The sequence below is a fragment of the Bos indicus genome, chromosome 22 (assembly GCF_029378745.1).
Source record: "Bos indicus isolate NIAB-ARS_2022 breed Sahiwal x Tharparkar chromosome 22, NIAB-ARS_B.indTharparkar_mat_pri_1.0, whole genome shotgun sequence".
Lineage (NCBI taxonomy): Eukaryota > Metazoa > Chordata > Mammalia > Artiodactyla > Bovidae > Bos > Bos indicus.
This window is the reverse complement of record NC_091781.1, coordinates 45,742,648-45,767,965: the sequence shown is the minus strand read 5'-3', so window position 1 is coordinate 45,767,965 and position 25,318 is coordinate 45,742,648. Positions and strand designations below refer to the sequence as shown.

The 25,318-nt window shown below is 42.8% G+C and overlaps 1 long non-coding RNA gene across 1 annotated transcript; it reads left to right on the top strand.

The window, feature by feature from the left end:
* Positions 1-24,892, top strand: LOC139178617 (uncharacterized). Its single transcript, XR_011563010.1, has 4 exons — positions 1-10,019; positions 13,539-13,665; positions 22,964-23,087; positions 24,669-24,892. It is a non-coding gene; the product is annotated as an uncharacterized lncRNA (long non-coding RNA).
* Positions 24,893-25,318: the final 426 nt, after the last annotated feature.

Genomic DNA, 25,318 nt, shown 5'->3' with positions numbered 1-25,318 from the left:
AGATGATATTCTTCATATAGATCCTGAAGGGTCTTTAAGCTTCATCGTCTACAGAATGCACCCTATACGGGCAGCTTAGAACTGGAGCTCAGTGTTCAACCTCCATAAGCAAAGCATTTTACTTACTCATGGGCACTAATTCCCTCTGAAACAATTCTTTCTGTTCTTCAGCTCCAGCACCTAGTTCCACAATGATAAATGCTAACGTCTACCAAGCTAATATCTCCCAAACTTTACAATTATAATCTCCATTTGATCTTTAGAACCATTGGATGGGGTGGATTACTACTATTTTCCCTCTTTTCTGGATGAGAATGTTGAGGTTCAGAGGACTGAGCTGCTTTCCAAGATCACTCATCTAGTGCGTGGTGAAGCCAGATGCAATCCGACGCCCACACTCTTAACCACCCAACCACAGCATCTCTCTAGAGGCCTGACATCAATAAATGTTAGTTTCTCTTCCTCCCTCTGATGTCCTCTCCCCCCGCTCCCCACACACACACACTCTCAACCAGCAGAGTTGAGACATAGCAGCCTTAGCTCAGCACAGCTGACGGCTCCTGGCCCTCTGCTGTGTCCTCGTGTGCTGGGGCAGGATGCCTTTACAGCCGGCTGCTCCTATGAAGTTGTCCACTCACATCCTGGTCATCATTAATCCCCCACTAAGCTGCTTGAGAGGATGAAACAGTGGGAACCACCATGGCCCTGCATGGGTCGAGCCCCCTTGGAGATGGGACGTGAAGTCTTGGCACACCATTGGCCATGAGTCACAGAGAGCCCGAGCTGTGTACCAGGGAGGTGGCCGGAAACCACAGGCCCTGGTTGCGCTCTTGCAGCCACAGGCTTTCGAGAGGCTGCGTGACTGTGGTGGCTCAGCTGCTCGGCCCGGCCACCCTCCCACCCCCGGCAGTGCTGGGCCGTGTTTGTCTTGGCAGATTGGCACGTGGAACCTTTCCTGCCTCTGTCGGTGCTACTGAGGGAGACGCATCCGCTTCCTGAGGCTCTGCTCCCCGCTCTGGCAACCACAGCCATTTTGTGCAGCTCCTTCCTGCTGTTCGAAGACATGTTTATGGGCAGTTGGGACACAGGGACTCTTCACCTTGGCAACAGCTTCTCACCAAGCCAACAAATGGTCTTTGAAGTGGTCTTCGTTCCTGAGTAAACAGAACATTTATCTTCCAGCAACAGACACCCTTTGTTTGGCTCCCAGGTTCACCCTATCTTGATATGAAATGGTCCCTCCAACCTCAGCTGCACCCAAGAGTCTTCCACTCTCCAGTTGACATCACTCCTCTCTTAATTAATTCCTGTTAGACTCAGTGCATGAAAAATTCTGTGTGTCTTTTTCATTAAAAAAAGTTTGTTCAACTCATTTAGCTGTTCGTATGTCCACTGCACTTTGTGATGCCCACAAGAGACTGAAACACGGTTCCAGGCATCAGGAACCTAGGGAAGACTCGAATCCCCATGAAAAGTTGGGTAGCATTGCACACTGATCAGCACAGGAGTTGAGCTGGGTGTGAAAGGAAGCCCCCAAGTAATTCTCCTGTCTGTGGTGAAATAACCAGAAAAAGGTTCATGAGCCTAACCATAGAACAGTTGAACCTGCACCTCTCTCTCATGACTGCTTGTGAGGATTAAATGAGACAATGTCATATCAGAGTCTCTTACACTTAATATCACCTCAGGACTGGAAGCAGTGATTGTTTCTCACGTTTAGGATGTGGAAACATACAGGCCATCACCCTAATGTATAAAAGCCCCTTCTTCCAACATGAAACTGGACAAAATCAACGTAGAAAACAGTTTCAGATGTCCACCCAAAGCAAGAGTATCTGCTTAGAACTAAAGCAGCCTTTGCTGAGATACCTACAGGGGTTGCAAAACTGAAATCATTGAGTTATTTGTACAAGCTCATCTGGATTTAGCCTTTTGGGATCAAAGACAGATGGCAGAAGTTTTCACTTAATCCAGCTTCCAAACCTTCCTTCTGCCACCAATCATGCAAGCAGCCAGCCTCTCTGCACTGAGAGCACCTCGAGAGAGGGCCCTGGGATGCTCTCCCATCACAGCCTGACTGTGAGGTCCCAACCGTGATGCTGCTTCAAAGCATTTAGACCTTGCAGACCATGAGACTGTATTTTAACATGTCACCCAGGATTCGGATTCTACTTCTGTTCCTACATGGAAACTCATGTTTGCCTCTCAGGTTGCATCCTTTAGGCTTTGAAAATACCAAATGGTGACCACCCTGGATCATGTGCTCTGAGGAAAGACTTGCACTCTGGACAGGCCAGTTTGAATGCTGAGCCACAAGTATTGACTTCTGAACCTCTCCTAATGTGTCTTTTTGGCGCCTTATATATTTTTGCTCAAGGCTGAGATCTGTTCTCATTTTCTCTAGATTTTTTTAATGCATCCCTAATAAATGCAAGTTGATGTAGTCTAAACACTTGAATTTGTAGCAGCTGTAGGCTTACCTATTTGAAGTTTGTGGGTGAGACTTCTTCCTTGGAGGACATATCAAAAAGCAAGGCAGTGAAGTCATGAGAAGTATGTAAGGTTTGTGTTTTTTTGTTTGTTTTTTTTTTTTGTTTTGTTTTGTTTTTAAGTAAAAAGACTGAACTCAGAGAGCATATATCTTCATTCTTCAAGGTTATGATCTGGTCCAGATGTTTTCTACTCTGTCCAACATTTACAGGCTTCTTTTCTGTGGCCATAGGTGTACAGAGTAGAGATTTGACTTTCCTTTGAATTTTCTGCCATTAGTAAGGCCCAGGGTCAATGTGAAATATGTATTGACTAGATACATTTTTCAGAAAGCACTAACCTTCTTCATAGAACACAGTGTTTGGTGTACTTGAAAGAGATTAGCTTGTTTAGAATATTCACCTTTGAGGAAGCTGGGAATGTCTTCCTTGATTCCTTTCCTCCCTCCCTCCTTCCACCCATCCATCTATCCATTTCTCCATTCAACACACGTATACACATTTATGTTAAGCATCTGTTGTGAGCCAAGCAGTGAGCTAACTATTAGAGATTTAAAGCAGAATAACCCACCACCTGACTTTTAATCTAGTAAAGAAGGAAAAAGATGTGAAGTTAAATGGGGAAAGTGATGTAGCCAAAACATGAGTTCATTGAGGAAGTTGCACTGACAGATGGGGAAGAGCTTGCTTATGGAATCAGGCAGATCTGGTCTTCAAACTAGCCCTGCCACTAACAAGCTCTGTGTCCTTGGGCAAGTTATTTAACTCTAGTGAGACTTGCTTTCCTCGTCTTAAAATGGGGGTCACAGTAGTATTTGCTTCATAGAATAGTGGTGAGGATTCCTGAATGAAATAAGATCATCATGGAAAGTGTTGAGTACAGTGTTCAGCACTTAGTAGATACTCAACTTTTCTATCGTTAGAATTAGTGATACTGTCTGAGAAAGCCTTACAGGAGAGTTAACCTTGGCCTTGACCTTGGGTAATAAGTAGAGATTTCCCAGGTGGAAAGGGGGAAAGGATGCTGCAAGTGGAAGGAATAGCATGGATGACCTGGAGTCATTTCAGGGGATGGAATCCTGGATTGAGGGGGGAGGGAGGAGTGGAGAATAATAAGCAGTTTCTTAGCTGTAAGTTAACCTCCGGAGCTCCTAAGCTTTAAGTTTTATTGTCCACTCTCAAAACCTCAGCAACTCTCAGGTATTTTCCAAAGGAGACCAAGATATTTGGCAAAAGACTCAGTAGACCTCCTGTCTTTCCTCTTCCTTTGCCTGCAGATGCCTTCGTGGTCTTCTCTGATACAAGTAATGAAGGACTGAGAATTGGGAATTCTGGAGTCTCTGGGTAAGACTAGTGAGATGATGGTTGAACAAGATGGTCTCCAGGGTTCTTCCAGTTCTGAGTCACAATTTCAAGCCACAAGGATTCACCAGCCATGTAAATTAAGTTCAAGGTCACATACTGAGCAAATAGCCAAGCCAGTATTTGAACCCAAGCCATCTAGTCCTAGGTTTTGCTCTTATTTTTTTTTAAAGCCTTGTTCTTGTCTCTATGCTCTTGTGCCCAACAGTTCTGTCAGGGACAAGTATAACGTTCCCTGCTTGTTGTTAATTTGTATTTTAAGGACTGCAGTTGTTCTCAGATTCAGACTTAGAATTTAGTTTGGGAGCAAGTGGGTTTTGTGGTCTGTTTAGTTAAAATTCTAGAACACAGAGTCTTCAGCTTTTCTTCTTTCAGGATGGGAGATTGCTCTGAAAAGCATCACTCCCATTCAAAATATGGGAGTGTTTACAGAAAATTTTCCCCTGTACTGTGGGTGGGTCTCTAGGCCTGAGACTCCTGGAGAGGAAATTCATTCATTAGTCTCATTGATCTTGTCACGCTCAAGGTGGCCAGATACCATATTTTGCAGCACAGGTGAGAAGGAGAGAGAGAGGGAGTGTGTGTGTGTGCGCCTGTAATAAAGTGCATCATCTTCAAGCAAGGCTTCTTGTCCTCTTGGAAGTTCAAAGTGTAGAGGTGACATATCCTGTTTTAAATTGAGGATGGTATTTTCAAATATGTTAAAACAGCACTTACTATCAAAGGGTTGAAAGGGATATGCTTAAAGGTAATAACACCTTATTGGCTTAGAGGCACCTCACTGTCTTTAAAATGCTTTCTTGGCATAGAGTGTAAATGTTACTGGCTTTGAACTCACTCCTGAATTATGCAAAGCTTTTGTCCCTCTCTTGACTGCCAAATGTTTCCGAGCCTGCTTCAGCAGTGTCTCGCTGAGAGGCCACACTGCCGGAGATCATCCAGCGGCTGTAAAATCTGACAGCCTGAGTGAGGGAACCCAAATCTGTTTCTTATTGAGTAGCCAAGATGGTTGGGTGACTCCACAGCCAGCTATAGATCACTTTAATGGACGGCAAGGGACGTGTCATCTCAGTAGCATCTGCGTGGAGTATCTTCCTGGACCGTCCGAGTCTGAAGAAGGGCCAGGTGTGGCTGTGCACTTTCATAACACCCCTTGACTGTGAGCAAAGCCCACCGCCCCACACACCCTAGGCTTTTCCAGGACCTCTTCTATTGTGAGCTTGGTAGCTTGATCTTTGGAATTCAAGAATTGAGTTAAAAGATAACTTTCTGGTACCAAGCACTCTGCTCTCCTTCTCATGCGGAATTCCCTTCATTATCCAAGCTCTTTCGTCTCTGACTTACAGTAAATAATTGTCCACAGCTGTTGTGAGCTGGTTTATCCTCCAATAAAGGTCAGGATGGCTGACTAGACATCAGAGGAAAAACTTCTAAAATTTGCTGTTTAGACTAACTTCCATCTATGTTTATCTCTTTTGTGTTTGTTGTAACTAAATAGGCAAGTGTGGGTTGTGGTTAAAGCATGACCAGGCAACCTGGCTGTCATGGTTTTCTTTCTTGTTCTAGTTAATTCTGACCCATGTGAAATTCTCTCCATCCTCCCATTCCTCAGTTTCCCCAGCTGCCACACACAGACCAGTAGTCACTGGTTTCTTTCACAGACTTCCTCAGGGGAGTCAGTGGGGGTCCACTTGTCCATAAGTCATGAAACCACATACTGGAGACCAGTTTTCTTTACAAGACTGAGGGAGGGTCAGTTCATCTCCATCGCCTGACAGGCTTCACCTAAAGCTGAATCAGCCACAGACTCAGACTGCTGGAGCTCACAGTGTAGACAGAAGTGCTCCAAGGAAAAGTTTACCTTTAACACCAGGAGGCCTAAGAAGCAGAAAGAAACCATATCCCAGCAGGAAGTGGGATCCTTCGGTGCATTTCCATTAACCAGAGGAGAAGCGGGAAGACTTCTGCCACGTACGTTTCCAGATGGGATTTCTGGGCTTGGCTTGCAGTGGGGCCCACACAGGCTCTCCAGCTGTGTCCTGAGATCTCTAGAGGGAGGCCTAGCAGCAGGATGAAGCGGGAGATGTCCTCCCAGGGATAAAAATTTATTAGGTTAAAATCTAATGCAAACACAATTTTCTCTGGAAAGACCAACACAAGGAGCAAAAAGATAAGCAAAGATGATTCCAAAGAAAACGCGGCCCATTGCGATGAATGGTTAGGCAGGAAGGGAGGCAAACTGCAGGCCAGGGACAGAGAACAAGGACCTTCTGAAGACTTCTGCAAAGGAAGCTCCTGACCCTCCAGTGGCAGACATTATCATCTCATGCCTAGAATATTTCTGAGGCTGCTGAGCGGGCCTCCCTGACCTCAGTCTGTGATTTGTTGAATAATTTACTCCCATCATCAGGCTAATTTGGATATAGAGCAGAAAGAGCATGGTATAAAGTAAAACCTCTTGAATCAGACAGACCTGAAGCTGTAAGAGTTATTTAACCTCATTGGACCTCAATTTTCTTTCCTATAAATTGGGGATAATAAGAATGTTATTCCCCTGTAAGACCCTTGTGAAGATTAAATGAGATATTGCCTTAGTACACTACCAAACACATCTGAATTCTTCAATAAACGTTAACTGTTACTCCTAGCACCACCACTTCCCAGATTACAACCCTTTCATGACTCTCCGTGGCATAAAGACTGAGCATTTTTTTTTTTTTTTTTTACAAACTGTGGCTCCAGCTTGCTTTCTAGACCCGTGCTATGTAATAATGGAAATGTTCTCTATCTGTGCTCTCCAAGATGGTAGCCACTGGTTACATGTAGCTACTGAGCACTTGAAAAAGGAGTATGATTGGGAAACAGAATTGTAAATTATATTTCATTTTAACTAGTTTAGTTTTAAATCATCACAGGCAGCTAGTTGTATTAGACAGGGCAAGTCTTAGACTTTTGCATTTCCCTCCAAAAGCATCTGCTCCAACCAAATGGATTTCTTCACCTCTTGCTTTTTTCCTTCTAAACCTTCAAGTCTACAGGGTGCTGCATACAGCCATGTGATTTGTGCACTGTGACAAAAATTGCCCAGCTGAGGAGAAAGTAAGATGGAAGCTGAGCCAGTGCTTGACTTACCAACATGGCTTACCATGCCTGTTTCCTGGTGCTGGGCTATGTCTACAGGGAGGGTGGGCCCTTTTTCATAACTCTCTGTATAGAAGGGGGGCCTCTCTCAAAGGTGCCTTATGCCAGCAGTGTCCCTGTATGCCCGTCCTCCTGCTTATTACCTCCCTGGCCAAAGCCATCTTGTCTTATGAGCCTAGCCCAGACTCCTGCTCACTCACTAAGCTTCTTCCTCCTCTGAACTTCCAGAACTTTCTTCATCTATGAGACATGGTAGTGGCCAGTGATGAAGAGTTCAGTTTCTAATGTCACATGCCTAGTTGGAACCCCTACGTTGTCACCTGTATGTGACCTTGGCCACGTTATTTTCTCTCTCTAAATATGTACTCCAACTGTATAATGGGACAACACAATAGCACTTTTCTCGAGGGTGTTTCTGAGAAGTAAATGACAATGTGGTTAGGTTCATAACATGGTGCCTATGGTCATTTTCCGATAAGTATTTATTGAGCACCTACCACATTCCAGACACCTTATCAAGCCCTGGAGATCCAATAGAGAGTGACCACAGATAAAACCCTTGCCCACCTAGAGGTGTGTGGGGATACAGGTGATATTTCAGTGATGATACAAACAAAACAGTCCTGTGCTCTGAGAGCCCGTGGTGGGTTTTCTCCTACCACAGTGAGGAAGGCAGCAAAGACTTTTCCGAGGACATAATCATTGAGCTGAAATTGGAAGGAGGGTGAATAGGTCTTCTAGGCACCGAACAAAGATTGGAGGAATGTCAGGGTCTGTTTTTCTTCTACATGAGCCCTCTCGGCTTCAATGCAGAGATTCGATCAGATGTTACACAGGGTAGAAGTTGGTAGATCTGGAAACTACCACAACCCTCTAGGCAAAAGATAGTGTTGAGGAAAGGGACTGAAAATGTTTGGGTTTGAGAGCTATTATTATATACCTCTCATCTAAGAATTAATGACATGCTATTTATAATGATTAACAGTCTGGTATTTCTCTTTTTTTCAGATCTCTTATCACTGTCTGAAATGCTCTTCTCTGGCATTCCAATTAGAGGATAAGATCTTTGGAGGCAAGAATTATTTTATATTTTATGTGTGTAACTTGCCTGGCACCCAGCTTACAGTAACTGTAAAAGGAATATTCACTAAGGTGTTTTCCAAATTTCATGAACTAATGAGAAGGGCAATGGTATGAATGGCTGAAAATATGGAGAGTCATGGAATATGAGACAACAGAAAGCTCTTTGTATCTGTGTTACCAGAGGAACCAGGCAAAACCAGTAAGGGAAAGAACATGCAAAGTTACCCCAACTGGGCAAGGAAGAGGACTTCTTTGCCAGATGGGCAAATTTTACCTGAAGGGAGCAAGTAAAACCAGCATCACAATACTTACCCCCCAGGGTACATGCACTGAAAGACATGATCTAGAAGTGATCTTCACGTGTGCTCTGCGTGCAAAGGCTGGTGTTAACTGCTTTTGGAAACAACACAAAATAGCCCATCCTTCTTTATTATTCTCTTCTCAACTTCAGACTTTTACTTTATTTTGTTTTGTTTTTGTTTTCAACGGAAAGCAGAAGAAATCCTGACTCAAGGTGACTGAGGCCAGAATGAAATGACTATCAAATAATAGGTGGTCTGGAATCTGGGTGTTCTCCAGGAAGATCCAGGAGCTCAACTGTATTGTCAAGGATGAGATGCTTGCCCATTCTGTTTTGTAGAGCATCAAACCAAAGCTGAGTCCCCTCAAAAGTTCATAAGATAAGTAGGGCAGCCCTGGCAGGGAAGGGAAGACACTAGGGCAGCAGATAGAGTAACATGCATCCTCACCCATCTCTGTCAAAAGAAGGGGACAGTTTCTCCCTATGCCACGAACTTAAACTCATCCCTTTCAGTCTGATTGGGTTGAAAAAGGTCATGTGCCTATGACCAGACTAATCACAATCTCCATGAAATGTCCCTTTCTCTGATTGACTGGAGTAAGATGGACTTGCCCCTGGGGCTGAGGTTCCAGGGGTTTCATAAGCAAAACATGTAGTCACAAGTGGAAAAGGGAAAAAGGTGTTAGAAAGGCAACGGCTTCCTAGGACGAGCTGCTCTCTAGAAAAATGAGATGACTTTATAACTCACTCCAGTTCCACTTCATTCATCCATCCGTTCGTCCACTCACTCATGAATATTTATTGGGTGCTTACTCTGCACTGGCTCTAGGCAAGCTTATTGAGGCATCTCAAGAATTTTTCAACTACCTCTGCATGTATTTTTTCATTCACTTGCCACATATGGAGGCAAGTAGCCATATAAGAGACAAACCTATTCACATGGCACATTTTTAAAAATCCATGCTCCTAACACTCAGTTTTCACATTCAGATCTTCATAAATCTGGATTCCAACAGGACCAGGTCATGATATCATTTGGTGCCATTGTTGAGGATTTATGATGGCCATGTGCATGACCCAACCATATGCTGTGTCTGTGGAAATACTCTGGTTAGCCTGCTTTGACGTATGCATTGATGACAAAGAAAGTTACACCATACCCCAGGAAAAACACAGCATGAAGACATTCCCCAGTTTATCAGTGAGCTGCCTATGGAAATCATGGCCTTCTTGGTAAAATCAAGACATGATTAAAAATAATTAATGAATCCCTCTTGAAAAAGACATAACAATCAGAGGATCTGGAAGCCAGCTGTCGTAACATTTCTTGAGAAGGTGCATTTTATTGGCTCCATGAAACCTGTGCCTTTCGCCCCTTAGCAAAAGGCCAGGAAAGGCAGACCTGACCCACAGATAACACTGTTTTTTTGTTCTTATATCCTTTCAGCACAGAACCCAAGTCTTGGGAAGCAGGGTATGGTTTTCAGGACTGAATTGATTTTTCCTGTGCCTTATCTGGGAAACCTGAGTGTCTTAACGTGGTGATCTGAGAGAATGGGCTGCTTTATGTTCACACACATGAATTGCCCAACTTCCTGAATGAAGCGGAAAAAGAAGGAAGAATCAGTATATACATCTTGTAGGTGGGTACAAATATTAAACAAAGTACTGTACATAGAGAATACCTGTAAGGGAAGAGGGTAGAGAGAGGTGTTGATGACAGAATGGAAGCATGAGGATATTTTTAATCAAGATGGACCTATTCAGTAGTGGTGGACACATAGCTTTGTGCATTTGTCAAAGTCATAGCTGTATACATAATAGAGTTACTTTTAATATATATATTAATAAAAAATAAATAATGTGCCCCCACACAATTTTTAATTAATAAATCCCCAAGTGCCAAGCTGGATTTTCAAAATAATAATTTAAAAATACAGCCCCTAGCTTCACGAAGGTAATGTTTCAGGGACAGACCTGTAAAATGTTAGCTTCCTCACCATCTCTGTAAAGATCTCTACACATACACTTGGCTCTCTGATGCTCAGATTTGTCAGTCTCCCAGCCCCTCCCACCGTCTGGAATAATTTTCTCTCTTTTCCCCTGCAGTTGGTTAGTTCCTCTTTACCTCTTAGATCTCAGCTTGGACATCTTCTCCAGGAAGCATTCCTGGAAGGCCTCTTCCCAGGCTCATGTGTACGCCCTTTTTGGTGCTTCTCGACACCTCCCATCTGTAACTGTTTGTATGCCCAGTGGTTCCGTGGATTGTGGCTTGGTGAGAGTGGGGACTCTGAATCTTGCTTGCTTGTCTAGCCTAGCACCCAGGACAGTGCCTGGATGATAAGTGCATGATGAAAGCAGAGAAATACTGTTTAGTGGATGGCAGGTTGATGGAAGGATGACACAGAGGTTCTGAGTGAAGAATAAACAAAACCCACCCTGATGTCTCTACTTGGTTGTGGTCTTGACCTTGACAAGTAACAGGAGGGAACTTGAGCAAACTTACACAAAACAGAGAATTTATGGGCAGGATAGCAGCAGAACTCTGAAACTTGAAAGTCATTGGGTGACATGAGAAAATAAAGAACCAGCAACTAAATAGCTTTTGGAGAACCAGACAGTGTTTTTCCTCCACCTCTATCTCCATTCTTCCCCCTGTGGCTCAGCTTCATTCTCCTCTGTCCCAGATGCACACGTCAGAAAAAGGCCACCCAAGAACTATTAATAAATCTCTCCTTTCCTTGAAGGGGCTTCTCTGGTGGCTCAGATGGTAAAGAATCTGCCTGCAGTGCAGATTTGGTCCCTGGGTTTGAAGATCCCCTACAAGGCTACCCACTCTAGTATTCTTGCTTGGAGAATTCCGTGGACAAGGAAGCCTGGCAGGCTGCAGTCCATGGGGTTATAAAGGAGCTAGACACGACAGAGTGACTAACACTTTCACTCTTCCTTGCAAGGAACTAGGCCGGACTCACTGGCTGTCTGTAAATCCCAATGTCAAAATCCTGGAAACAATAGAATTGTTTTGCCTGGAGCCAGATCTCTACCTACAGGTCAGACAGTGTTGTCAGGGTGTCGTTTCCCAGGGCACGACTGCCCTGGGAATACATGGCTGCCAAGGCAGACTGCTCTTAGAGAAAGACTGTGATTTGGGGGCTGAGCAGACCCACCGGTTGGCCACCACTGCTATGACAGACAGACTCATCTGGTGACCCCGTGACCCTCATTCCTGGTGTTTGTGACCTTGAATGTGGTCAAGGCCTGTGGCGTGCTTGTGCCAATAGCACAGGACAAGGGTGGTACGGGTGTTTCCAGGTGTGCGACCGCGCCACGCGAGTGCAGCGTTCATCGTGCTGCAGTCTTCACCGCGCCACGCGAGTGCAGCGTTCATCGTGCTGCAGTCTTCACCGCGCCACGCGAGTGCAGCGTTCATCGTGCTGCAGTCTTCACCGCGCCACGCGAGTGCAGCGTTCATCGTGCTGCAGTCTTCACCACGCCACGCGAGTGCAGCGTTCATCGTGCTGCAGTCTTCACCGCGCCACGCGAGTGCAGCGTTCATCGTGCTGCAGTCTTCACCGCGCCACGCGAGTGCAGCGTTCATCGTGCTGCAGTCTTCACCGCGCCACGCGAGTGCAGCGTTCATCGTGCTGCAGTCTTCACCGCGCCACGCGAGTGCAGCGTTCATCGTGCTGCAGTCTTCACCGCGCCACGCGAGTGCAGCGTTCATCGTGCTGCAGTCTTCACCGCGCCACGCGAGTGCAGCGTTCATCGTGCTGCAGTCTTCACCGCGCCACGCGAGTGCAGCGTTCATCGTGCTGCAGTCTTCACCGCGCCACGCGAGTGCAGCGTTCATCGTGCTGCAGTCTTCACCGCGCCACGCGAGTGCAGCGTTCATCGTGCTGCAGTCTTCACCGCGCCACGCGAGTGCAGCGTTCATCGTGCTGCAGTCTTCACCGCGCCACGCGAGTGCAGCGTTCATCGTGCTGCAGTCTTCACCGCGCCACGCGAGTGCAGCGTTCATCGTGCTGCAGTCTTCACCGCGCCACGCGAGTGCAGCGTTCATCGTGCTGCAGTCTTCACCGCGCCACGCGAGTGCAGCGTTCATCGTGCTGCAGTCTTCACCGCGCCACGCGAGTGCAGCGTTCATCGTGCTGCAGTCTTCACCGCGCCACGTGAGTGCAGCGTTCATCGTGCTGCAGTCTTCACCGCGCCACGCGAGTGCAGCGTTCATCGTGCTGCAGTCTTCACCTCTCAATCTGAGGTGGCAGGTGGTCATGTCAGGAGCCAGTCAGACTGGTTCTATCTTGGCTTTGTCCTCTTGTTTTTCCTCCTCAAGCCTCCACCCTCTCCACGGACCACTGTCCGTAATAAGCCCATCGGCTCCTGTGGGTCAGCCTGCTCCAATTCCGAGTGACGTCTCTGTTGGAAAGAGCCAGCAGAAGCCGCCTCACTCCTGCTTGGCGTTTACCAGGAGAACCGTGCCCCGGAGGGAGCCCCATGTGACCTTGCCAGACAGCACAGGATGAAGCCTGACTTTCAAGGAAAGCTCTGTAGGCTCTGAGCGCTCTTCTGTCAGGCTTTTCCCCTCCTTCCCTGGCCTCTGGCTGCCGGCTGTGGCCTCTCTGAGACCGGGCCAGCCAGGCCTGGAATATTGGCTATGAGGGCAGGTCCAAGGACAGGCAGGAATTGACTGCCTCTGTTGAACCAATGGACCCAGCACAGCTCCTGGCAAATAGAGGTGCTCCAGGCCCCATAAAACCACATGGCCGTTTGGTCTCCAAGAGGCATGGCTGCACAAACACAATGAATGAATCCAAAGTAAAAAAAAGGAACAGAGTTCCTTTACTCCTGTATTTTGAAAATAAGAAGATGCAAGTCCTTATAGGACTTACTACAATCCCGTTTTTTGTCTTCTATTATACCTCCCCAGGCCCTGCGGCTACACTAGAACCATCACGCCAGCACACACACAAACACACACTCACAACACAGACACACGCATGCGGGCACAACACACGCACATCCAGCCCGCACAGGTGTCCACACCCCTGCCGTGCACTGAGGGGGCACCTCTTTTCACCCCTCCTCTGCCTACACTGGGCATTTTATAACAGAGAGTGACTCGGCTTCTTCTACCTACTAACTCCGTTTCTGTTCTCTCGTAGAGGATGCCTGGTGGGGAGCAATGGAGGACCCACCATAGGATTCTCTCCCCTGGGCTGAGATGGAAGATGGACCTATGAACACTTCTCAGCCCATTTATCCCGTTACATGAACCATTATCACAGACAGGTGAGAAATGAGGTATAGCCAGCTGCTTAAAGACAGAACGTTCTGACGCCTGGAGGTGAGAAAACTAAACTTTGCCTCCACTAGACTGTGAGCTCTGTGATAGGCGGCCATGTGCCCTACCCTCTGCACCTCTCTCTAGCACCTAAGTCACGTCACACTTGGCACTAAATCTCCTGAAAGGAATACTGATTTGGTGGTTATTATGTACAGGCAGGTAATTTATGCATATTGTTTAATCTTTGCTCCAGTCCACATCATTGAAGAGTATGCGTCCTGATGTAATAGCACTAAACTACCTAGCGAGGAGCTTCCCAGGTGGCTCAGTGGATAAAGAATCTGCCTGCAGGGCAGGATACTTAGCCTCGACTCCTGGATTCCATCCCTGGGTTGGGAAGATCCCCTGGAGGAGGGCATGGTAACCCACTCCAGTGTTCTTACCTGGAGAGTCCCATGGACAGAGGAGCCTGGCTGGCTACAGTCCATAGGATCACAAAGAGTTGGACACGACTGAAGTGACTTAACACGCACCCATGCACCTATTTGGTCCTTACCATGCACTGTTCAGAGTTTTTAACAAATACTGACTCATTGAATCTTCACAATAATGCCAAGAGGCAGATGCTGTGTAAACCTTATTCCCTGTTCACATGGGGAGGGAAGGGTGCTGTGAGGCACAGCGAGGCTGCCCCTTGGCAAGGTGATGGTGGTAAGTGATGGAGACCTGATGGACCAGGGTCCTGTCCTTACCTGAAACTCGCCTGCCTCTCACAGTGTTGGGGTTCAGAGCACAGTTTCTGGATCTAGGCAGCTTCATCTGGAGGTTGACCATGCACACTCCAGCTATATGAGCTGAAGTCACTTACATACATACATACATATAATTGCTAAGTCGTGTCTGACTCTTGCAACCCCATGGACTGTATCTGTCCATGGGATTCTCTGGGCAAGAATACTGGAATGGGTTGCCATTTCCTTCTCCAGGGTATCTTCCTGACCCAGCGATTGAACCTGGGTCTCCTGCTTTGCAGGCAGATTCTTTACGTCTTTACCGACTGAGCTATGAGGGAAGCCCTTGAAGTCACTTACTTAACCCATTCAAGCCTGTTTCCTCAACTGGACAAAAAAGATAATAGAGATTTTAAACTCAAAAACTTTCTGTGAAGCCTGAGTTAGTATATATCTTTCTAGAACACTGCTTGGCATGTATTAAACTCTTCATGAAAAAAGCCATTTTTATTAATAACAATACCATGCTGTAGTTGAGAAAACAGAGGACCAGAGAAGTTAGATCTCTTCTTCAAGGTCACACAGCTAGTCAGTGGTAGATATAAGGCAGAAACCGAGGTTGATGTACTTTTTAACCTTGCAGTCTTTTATCGGGCAACTTGCTATGATGTTTTCATTGAGACCCAGGGTAGGAAAGCGCAGCGGATTGTTTCGCTAGGTCATCTCTTCTAAGCTAGTAGGACTCTCGCATAGAGCCAGCTCCCAGTGACACTGGATGCTCCAGGATGCATGTTCCCAACGCTGCAGATCAGCAACAGAATTAAATCTGAATGTGAAATTACATCCTGTCTGGCCTTTCCTAAACACACATAAAACTCAAATCTTTGTAGACTGTTTTGCTCTTTTCCAAAGCATTTTCCAGACGCTTTATTCTCCACAGCCATCAAAGTCCTGTCCTACCCCTTCTCCCTCAAGGGCACTTGGCCTGGACTGCGGTTCAGTGCATGTGGGCTCCATCACACCTTTGCTGGACAAGGTCCCCTGGGCGTTGTCTGCACCGTGTGAATCTCCAAAGGGCTGCAACTCAGGTTTGGAAAACTGAGGCTCTGTGCCGTTCCTCAGGGGGTGGCTGGTGTGAGCACAGATATGTGCTCCAAAGTCTTAGGTCACTACCGGAGAGAGGTAAGCTGAGCCCAAATTAAAGAAAGCCCCATTGGCATTTTGGGGAGTAAAATCACTTAACACTTCACTCCCTACTCTTGAAAAATGATGCAGATTAAATGCTCAGTTGCTTCAAATTAAACTCTAAATTGTTTCAAGAACATGTTTTGTATCTAACAAATTCTTAGTGAGTTACATACAAAGTAAGAGGTGCTAAAATTCAAACTGACATATTTGTAAATTTTTGATTTGAAGGGTTGATTTGTTAAAAGGAGAGTCATATTTTCCAATGAATTTGTCAGACATGATTTTGGTAAAAGTTTTCTGATTCACCAAACTATTGTCCCTTTTGAGTAAAATTTTAGTAATGCTTTATTTGCATATAACTAATTCATAAATACCATCTGCTTATAAATTAAAATGAAAAATACTATTGTTTGTAAATTAGAGTAATTGATTTTGATAAAACATATTATATGTATGAATAGACTGGAAGCTGGAGTAGGTCTGTGTAACATTTGCACTCAGAAATAAGGGCCATGATAAGCAAGAGAGCCGCAGCAAGCTTTAAAGCATGGTTTTTATTAGGATTTCTCATGTCTCTGGTGTAGGACGAAAATGTAACTATGCATACAAATCGTATGACATTGAGTAAAAATGTTGCTTGCTTATAGAAAAGTCCAAATTAAAACAAAACAAAACAAAAATGGATTAACAGATAATTTTTTCAGCCGAGATGGATTCTACCCTCTTTTTATTAGTTGACAAGTGTTTTAACAAAATATCTTAAATTACCAGGGCTATTAAGATGTCCTGTTACATCCCTGCCACAGAACCTAATATTTTATGATTCAGAGATCCTAAGGACAAATTATTTTCCTAAACACAACTGGAAAAAAAAGCGCAGACTTTTTAAAAGTTAAATAAAAATATAAGAGCATCAGTGAGATATTATGTTTTAAAGCAACCCTTGGGAGATCTTTCTGTGATGTCAATAATCAGTTCCTGATGTTTCTTTTTTTTTTTTTCCCAAAAAACTCATCTTCTTGTATCAAAAATGAATTTAATAATAAAAAATAGAAGTCCTTATTATGCTTGTGTAATTCAGACGTTTGTGATCCAATGCACTAGGATATGCTGTATTTTAAACATATTTGATAGTACCGTCTTATTAAAACTTTGCTTTCATTGACTCTGGGAGAAAACTTTCTCCTTTATTCCAGTCATCATTCTGTTGAAGCTCAGTGATTGTTGGAGAAATGATACGGATTTTTCAAAAATCTCTGCCGAACTTGTTGCTGTAGACACCATCTGTGGCACCCCACTCCAGTACTCTTGCCTAGAAAATCCCACGGACAGAGGACCCTGGTAGGCTGCAGTCCAAGGGGTCCCTAAGAGTCGGACACGACTGAGTGACTTCACTTTCACTTTTTACTTTCATGGCACTGGAGAAGGAAATGGCAACCCACTCCAGTGTTCTTGCCTGGAGAATCCCAGGGATGGGGGAGCCTGGTGGGCTGCCATCTATGGGGTCACACAGAGTCGGACACGACTGAAGTGACTTAGCAGCAGGGCTTCCTTGGTGAGTCAGACAGTAAAGAATCTTCCTGAAATTCAGGAGACCTGTGTTCGATCCCTGGGTCGGAAGATCCCCTGGAGAAAGGAATGGCTACGCACTCCAATATTCTTGCCTGGAGAATCCCATGGACAGAGGAGCCTGGTGGGCTATAGTCCATGGAGTTGCAAAGAGTTGGACATGACTGAGCACACACACACAGTGAAAACTAAGCCCAGTATTCTGAGAAATGTGAACACCTGGATGAACAGAAGACTCAGATAAAGGGATAAGTGGAAACTCACCTCAGATCTCTAAAACTGTGGCAGCATGTAGCTGAGTCCCTGTGAGGCAGGTCTCAACCCTGCATTTGCCCTGCCTGGCCTCTCAGCACAAAAGCTTCTAACTCTTAACAGATATTTCCACAAACTCCCTATCCTTCTCCCTGCTACTGGTTGATATTGACCATGCCTTTTCTTGGAAAACACAGGACTCTTCTTTACATAAGCTATGGAGAAAATTCAAGATACCAAACACATACAGAAGAAAGACATGGTACCAACAGAATAACAGATTTTGTGGCAACATATTACATTCCTGTGGGCTGTGTGCTTAGTTTCACCTGGGTGTTCATTTTTCCTGAGACTTAATTTTCCATCCTGGGTGTCTAAATACAGAGGACTGCAGATCCTCTTCTGCAGTCCCTTCCAGCTTCTGGGGCTTTGAGCATCGTGTTTAAGTTTTGTTCTTCAGTGGAATTACTTATTTCTCTACTATGAAATGTATGATCTGGCAGAAGAATGAATGGTTCTAGGGTTTATTACCTCTTTCCTGCTTGTAAGAAATACCCTGGATTCCTCTCAAGGGCAGAGATAGTACCTAATTCCCTTCAGGATCTGCATGAAGCAGGGAGTTCAGTATATTCTGACGTAATTTGAAACAGCATGTTTTGATCACTGAATAGTTAAGTTCCTTACAAACCTGAGCTACCCCAAGAAGGCTAAGGATTTAGTCTTTAAAATGTAAGAATATTTTAAAATTATGTAGATCTATATGTCCTGAGACAAATCTCTAAGATACAATCTTGAGAAAAAGGAAGTGTGAAACTGTATTTATAATTTGATCCCACTTACGTTGTTTTAAAAAGAAAGCAACCTCCAAATTATTTATTTCCTTAGGTATATATCTCTGAATGTGAATACACAGAAAAGCAACAGCAGCAACATTCTAAAGGCTATTAAACACACTGACGACTGTGCAGTCTCTGGGAAGAGAATAAAATGGAGGGAATAAACTTCAGCTTATCTGATGTATTTGTATTTTTAACAACCAAACAATTAATTCAGTACTCATGTTCTTAAAAATAAGCAAAAAAGTAGAAAGTCAAAGAATTCTCAAGCCATCTGAAGAATTGAATTAAAACAGAAAATGAAATAGATCAAAGTTTCATGGCTTATGAAAGCGGGGTGGAAACGCACAAAATGCCTCTTAAAACAAGATCAGAGAGATGTGGAAAGGGTAATGTTGAGGGCATTTTTCAAAGGTACTCTGGAAAGTGATAAAAATTAGCAGAAGTCACCCTAATGTGCACCAAATGCCATGTAGAAGCAGAGTCATTTGGAAGAGTTACCTATTCTAAATACAGATCTTAAAGTAATATGCTTTAAAATGGATGCCAACAAATAGATACATATTTAAATGGAAAATAACTTGTTATTTTTATAAATTTCCCTTTTGGAGTAAATAGACAAGTGAAAGATATATTTATGTTATAAAAAGATAATTCCATTTAAATCTTTTAAATATTTTTATACTAATGTTTTTTGGTGGGGATTTATAAATTATCTAAATATTTTTAATGAAAGTCTCTTCACATGAATGTTTAACAAAATATTTACTAGGAAAAATTTCACATTGGCTGAAAATGGAATTTTTCCACCAATCTAGCAATATCTCCTTTTCTCTACTATTTTGTTTAACTATTACAATATTATTTTACTGTAAAATATTTCAGGATCACTGCAGAAAACCAGAAGTCATAGAAATTGAAGAAGTAAGAAAGTTAGGGAAAAATTAAAATCCTCATAATTTAAACAGCAATAGCAACCTTGGGTTGCATCTTTGCCAACCCTCTTATGCTTATGTTGTTGTTCAGGCACTAAGTCATATCCGACTCTCTGCACGCATATGGACTGCAGCATGCCAGGCTCCCCTGTCCTTCACTATATCCTGGAGTTTGCTCAAATAATATAAAAGAAGATACCGTTTTGCAAAAACTTTTTAAATTTAATTTACTGAAACACTTTTCAGACTAAATCATTATATATTTTAAAACCTGGTGACAAGAATGCCTCCTATCCATCAAAGTGCTCTAGTCAAGAATTCATTCAAAATTTTTTGATTGTTTGGAGCAATCAATCACATGCCTTTTGAATATCCTTTTATAAGGATTCTCGAATAAATCACTTCATTTGACCCTCCCAAAATCTGGTGAGGCAGAAGGAGCAGACACTGTTAACATCCACACATTACAGGTGACACCGCAAAGTCTGAGTGTGATAAAACAACCATTATTTGACCTGAAAAACAAAATCCCAGCAGTTGATTAAAAAAAAGTCTGTTCCTGTTCCATGAAGGGGAAATCAATCAATAGTCTAATACTATCTGAATAGCCATATTATGGGATTTTTTTTACTTCCCAGCCAGCTTTTTCTATGTGTATCATAGAAAATATTGGTGGTACATCCTGCAGTTTGTTTTATTATTAATTACTTTCCCTGTATTAAAGAAGGACCACTGGGAAGGCCCCCTAGTGGCCAGTTACCAATTCTGTTTCTCCCTCATCAGCATATCCAAAATGCTTAACTAGAAACAGTCCTGCATTTCTATCTATGCACTATTAGTCAGAAGCACTTTTAAAAACCAGTTTTTCTCATAAATGGCTGAAATTTCTACAGTTGAAATATTTAGTCTCTTTTAATAATTCTGCCTTTTCTGTGTTTACAAACATAAGAACTCCTGCATAAAGCTAAGGGAGAACAAAACCATATTTCTGTTTCTCTCTTGACTACTAGTCTGAAGGTTTTGCTTCTTCCTAACCATTTTCTCTTCTCCAGGGACTATCACCCAAAGAACTTGTCATGATATATTACTACATATTTCACAGTGGAATGCCTTCATTATCCACTTTTTCTCCAATCTGAGTTTGCCTCTGTTGAATGGTAGCATAGTTTAAGTTGTTGTATTTGGAAATAATCTATTTTGAAGTGTAAGTATACTTAAAAGAATAATTTGCTTCATTTTCAAAAATACTAAATCATTATCTGAGGAACATGGAGGTGAACGTGATAGCACCAAGAATTAAATCACTGAAAAATGTTACATTTCAAATCTTCATAACAAAGTAACAATAACAATTTATATATATATATATAATATATATTTTAAATTAGGACTTTTCATTAGGGAAAATGATGTTAAAATGTACATATTTAAAATATCTTGTATTAATATTTTCCTAAAATCCATTCCCTGAAAAAATTAAATACTTGAAGCATTTCCTGTTCTTGTGATGACAGAATATTTCTGCGTTAAATGGAAACATCTTCCTTTAAAAGGAAGCAGTAAAACAAAAAGCACATAACCCTCTGTCGATTCTACCTTTGGATAAAGTGAGTCTTCTTTTAAGATTCACATTTGCTGTATGTACGAATCAAGTCCAGGGCGTTTCAGGACATGTAAAGGCAAAGGAAAGGCAGTTTTGAGGGACTCATGATGGGTGAGTTTGCTTTCGTGATTCTGGCACTCTTGCCTCGGTTTATGCAGTTTCTTCTCACTAATCTTTATTATCTCATCTCATTGTACTCCTTTCAATAGATGAGTGACTTTGACCACTTTTCAAAGATGAAAACACCCATGAGACATGCATATCAGTGTTTTTCTGACCTCTCTGGACAGAATTATGCAAACGAAAGAAGACACATCTTTCCATTTCCAAAACATAGCTCATCACTAATTTTGTATACATCATCATTTCTAGAAGCTCCTTGTGTTATCATTGGTGGAGTAGTGGGGTAGAAAGGGAATTCTGGCCATGGAAATTATTGCTAGTATAATTATTCATGTATACATAAAATAGAGACTTCCTAATCAGGTGTTTATTTTTCAAGTGATGGCTGATAGTATACCTTCTAAAAGAGGGTAATTTAGAGATCATTTATAGCTCAATTAAGGAAAGAGTCAAAAATATCTCCTTTAACATCCTTCAGAAACAGTTAGGGGTCACCCACCTCTCTTTGTGCATTTGTAGGAGATAACATATTAATATGAAACATTGCTGCTTTACTTTGGACTTTAGCTGTGGAGGAAGTGGAAATTTTTAGACATGCTAACCCAGCAGACTAAAGAGATAGTCTGTGTGCTTCCTTTGTGTGGGACGAACGATCAGCCCATACTTCCAGGCTCCTACCTTCCCCACCCAGGCAGCAGGCACTGCACCACGCTGCACATACAGACAACAGGCCTTGATGTCTTTGCTATTAGAATATATAGTCACCCAGAGTTAGAAGTGGAAAATGGGAGCCTCTGATCGTAAGCTCATAAAAGGCAATTTCAGTGTCAGAGTGGTGGACTGAGTAAATATAGAAAGGATTTATTATGAAGTTCTGTAGCGATGTTGGCACCAGCAGCACACTGCTGGGCAACATTCTATCGCCAAAATCCAGGAACTAGCACAAACATTGAACCACTGTGTTCTCAGTGACAATAACAAGAGTGGCTTGATGATTGGCTGGCATGGCCACAAAAGACACATGCTGGCATGTTTCGGAACATAAATGATAGATCTGCTGCTGGGAGGTTATAATTATTTAATCAAACCCAGACTGTAGGACCTGGAGGGACATCGTGTGTCCTCCCAAGAGTGGAGAAAGGACAGAACTCAAATTTTGACAGGCTCCAGGGGGACCCTGAAAGGCAAGGGGGCCATGGGGGTGTGTGCTTTCCCTACCAGCCAGGGTCCTTCCGAGGCCTGCTGAAGGGTCCCTTTCCCCTGGGTCACATCATCCCCTGGCTGGAACCAGGAAGAAGTGAGTTACCGGCTGTCCTCTTGATGTGCTAATTGGAAGTGGAACCAATTATATTTCCTTTCATGGAAATGTCCTGCTCCGAACAGGAAATCACTCATTTGATCCAACCTTTCCTCTTTAACACACACATGCACAGAGAAGACTTGTGCCAACTGCTTACTTTATGTATAGTTTTCAGTCCTGGCAGAATAAAGAGCTCCACCCCATTCAGCCTCCACAGATCATGTTTGGAAAATAAAATGGTAGGTACACCATGGTCATGAAATGTCCCTTGACCCTGAATGTTTGGAAACCAGGATCTGGGACACCACTAGGACTTTGCTCTTCAAATCAATTTTTAATCCCATCCCAGACTGACGAAAAGAGAAAGGAAGGGGGTGAGGCGTTCACAAGCAATGACTGTGTGTTCTGGTGGAAAGAGAACAAGTTAGTAAATTAAATTAGCATTACATTTCATTCCTAGCTCCTAAGAGATTTGGGAATTTAAATAAGGTGCTCTCTAGAATTTTGGTTGTGACATGTTAACTTTAAGTTTCTGTTTTAAAGCCGCAAGAAACGGACTGATGATGTCATAAAGGCATTTAATGATATTGAGTTAAAGCCAATGAGCATTAGGGAAAATGAATTCAATGTGATCTCAGTCTAACTAATCAAAGTGTTAATTCTTAAAGCTTTCCCCAATAGAAACCTTCCATTCTGGGTATCAGATTTTTTCATTCTGCTTCTGCTCACTTCCCTGTCTCCATTTTTATTTAATCTGTCTGTACAGAAATGTTCTAGAGGGTGAATGCTACCGGCAGAGCAGATAGTGATTCCTCTCTACTCTTTCCAACCTGGAACCCTATATGCAGTATTCAATCCTAGGACACCATGTCACTTTTTAAGTTACTCATGTAAGTATTATTTTTTCTCTAAATACAGTGTTTTCTTCGTTTTAAGAGCTGTAAAGATTATACACATGGCACATGTGTATGTTTTCACTGTTAGTAAAATAGAGAAAGAAGTAAGAGCCCTCCTCTATTGCCCCCAAACCCAATCCTATTCCCTGACCCCAAAGGTAACCATTAGTAATTGATTGAGTATGTACGTTTCCCCTCCATATGCTCTTTGTAAGGAATAAATTTCAGAAACAAAGTATGGAAAATATTTAACCTTCCACCACGATTATTAAGTTTTGATGTTTAAGAGGGAAAAATGCCCAAACACATAAAAGCAGAAAATCCCCAAACAATTTGGTAGGATATGCACTGTAGGTTTCTTCGTTCTAAAAAGTCTTCCAAAGTTTGACAGACATGCTTTCAAACACATGTAAAGACATCCCTATTTCTAGAAAATAAACTAAAAATGAGGTCAATTTCTTTAGAAAATACAAAATCTTTCATCAGTTTCCAAAGAGGGGGAAAGGGGCTAGAAGGGGAAAAAATTAAGCCATATTTCAAGCACTCACATCTAAGACTCAAATTCAGCCAGTTTTGTCTTTTTCGTTCTACAGATACAGTGGCATCATTCTTAAAACATTTGTTGAATTTGGGCAACTACAACCTAGTCTCTTTCCATGATATAAATGCACATTTTTTAAAACGTTTTTTAATTGACATTTTAATAAGATAATAATCTTTTATCCTTTCTTTATGTACCATCAGTAATTCTAGAATAGTTTATACAGAATCTGTAATTAAAGATGTGGACCTAATTTAAAGGTTGCAGTCAACACTCCAATTTTGTTTTATAAATGAATTGAGGAATTCAAGCTAGCAAAAGAGATTGGGGTGATGGTGATGAACAGTCTGCTTATATATAAAATAATTAAGCAAAAATGGTCATAAAAATTATCCAGAAAATCTTGCATTTTCCCTTTCCTGCCCTCTGAAGATGCATGGGAATTTCATGCTCATGTTGTAAGCATGTTCCCTGACTAATAACTTACTGTTTACAGTTGTTAGCCTCTGCTAAATTTCCTCAAGGGCATTAATTATCAAGGGTACCATTTTCTATTGCCTGTCTGAGAAAGCTCAGGAACAGGATGACATTTTAAGTACACCTTTAGGCTATGCTCTGTCTTCACATGATGCTAAATTCAGAGAACAAAAGACAAAACCAATCTGAAAAACCACCAAGCCATTTGCCTGGCACCACATAGTCAGCAGGTCCAGCCAGAGGATTGAATGCTCACGTTTTATTTGCTTTTTAACTGAGATCCTTGTGCAGACAGGGAGAGAGAGCGATGCAGGAACTGTGTAGCCAAAGACATGTGATCATTTCGCTTCAGAGGGTGCTGAGTGAAATGAAATATTCAGTCCCTGACTTTGAGGAACCCACAACCTGGTACAGATGACCAGACAAACTGTATAAGATGAAAGGATAATTCTGACCAAGGGCAATAAGACAAGATTCATGTTGTAAAGTTCTGAAAGAACTTCAAGTAAAGTATTTCTAAGTTGTTTTCTTTTCTGTGTTGTGTTTCTTTTACAAAGAGATGGAATTGAATGATATTTTGATGATCTGCACTCGGCTAGTATTTTCCCCCAAAGTTCAAGTTATCTTTAAGTATCTTCATTCAAGTCATTCACCCAGCAACAGTTTATTTATTGAGCAATTACAGTGTTTCAGCAGCAACACATTAGTGATGGAGTGACAAGAGTCAGCAGGACCGGTGCTGCACAGGTGCTATTTCAGGGAGAGTGAGGAGTCTTCAGATAAGGGGTAAGCATGCCATTTCTGTCCTTTATCGAGCCCACCTTTGCATGAAATGTTCCTTTGGTATCTCTGATTTTCTTGAAGAGATCCCTAGTCTTTCCCATTCTGTTGTTTTCCTCTATTTCTTTGCATTGGTCGCTGAGGAAGGCTTTCTTATCTCTTCTTGCTATTCTTTGGAACTCTGCATTCAGATGTTTATATCTTTCCTTTTCTCCTTTGCTTTTCGCTTCTCTTCTTTTCACAGCTATTTGTAAGGCCTCCCCAGACAGCCATTTTGCTTTTTTGCATTTCTTTTCCATGGGGATGGTCTTGATCCCTGTCTCCTGTACAATGTCATGAGCCTCATTCCATAGTTCATCAGGCACTCTATCTATCAGATCTAGGCCCTTAAATCTATTTCTCACTTCCACTGTATAATTATAAGGGA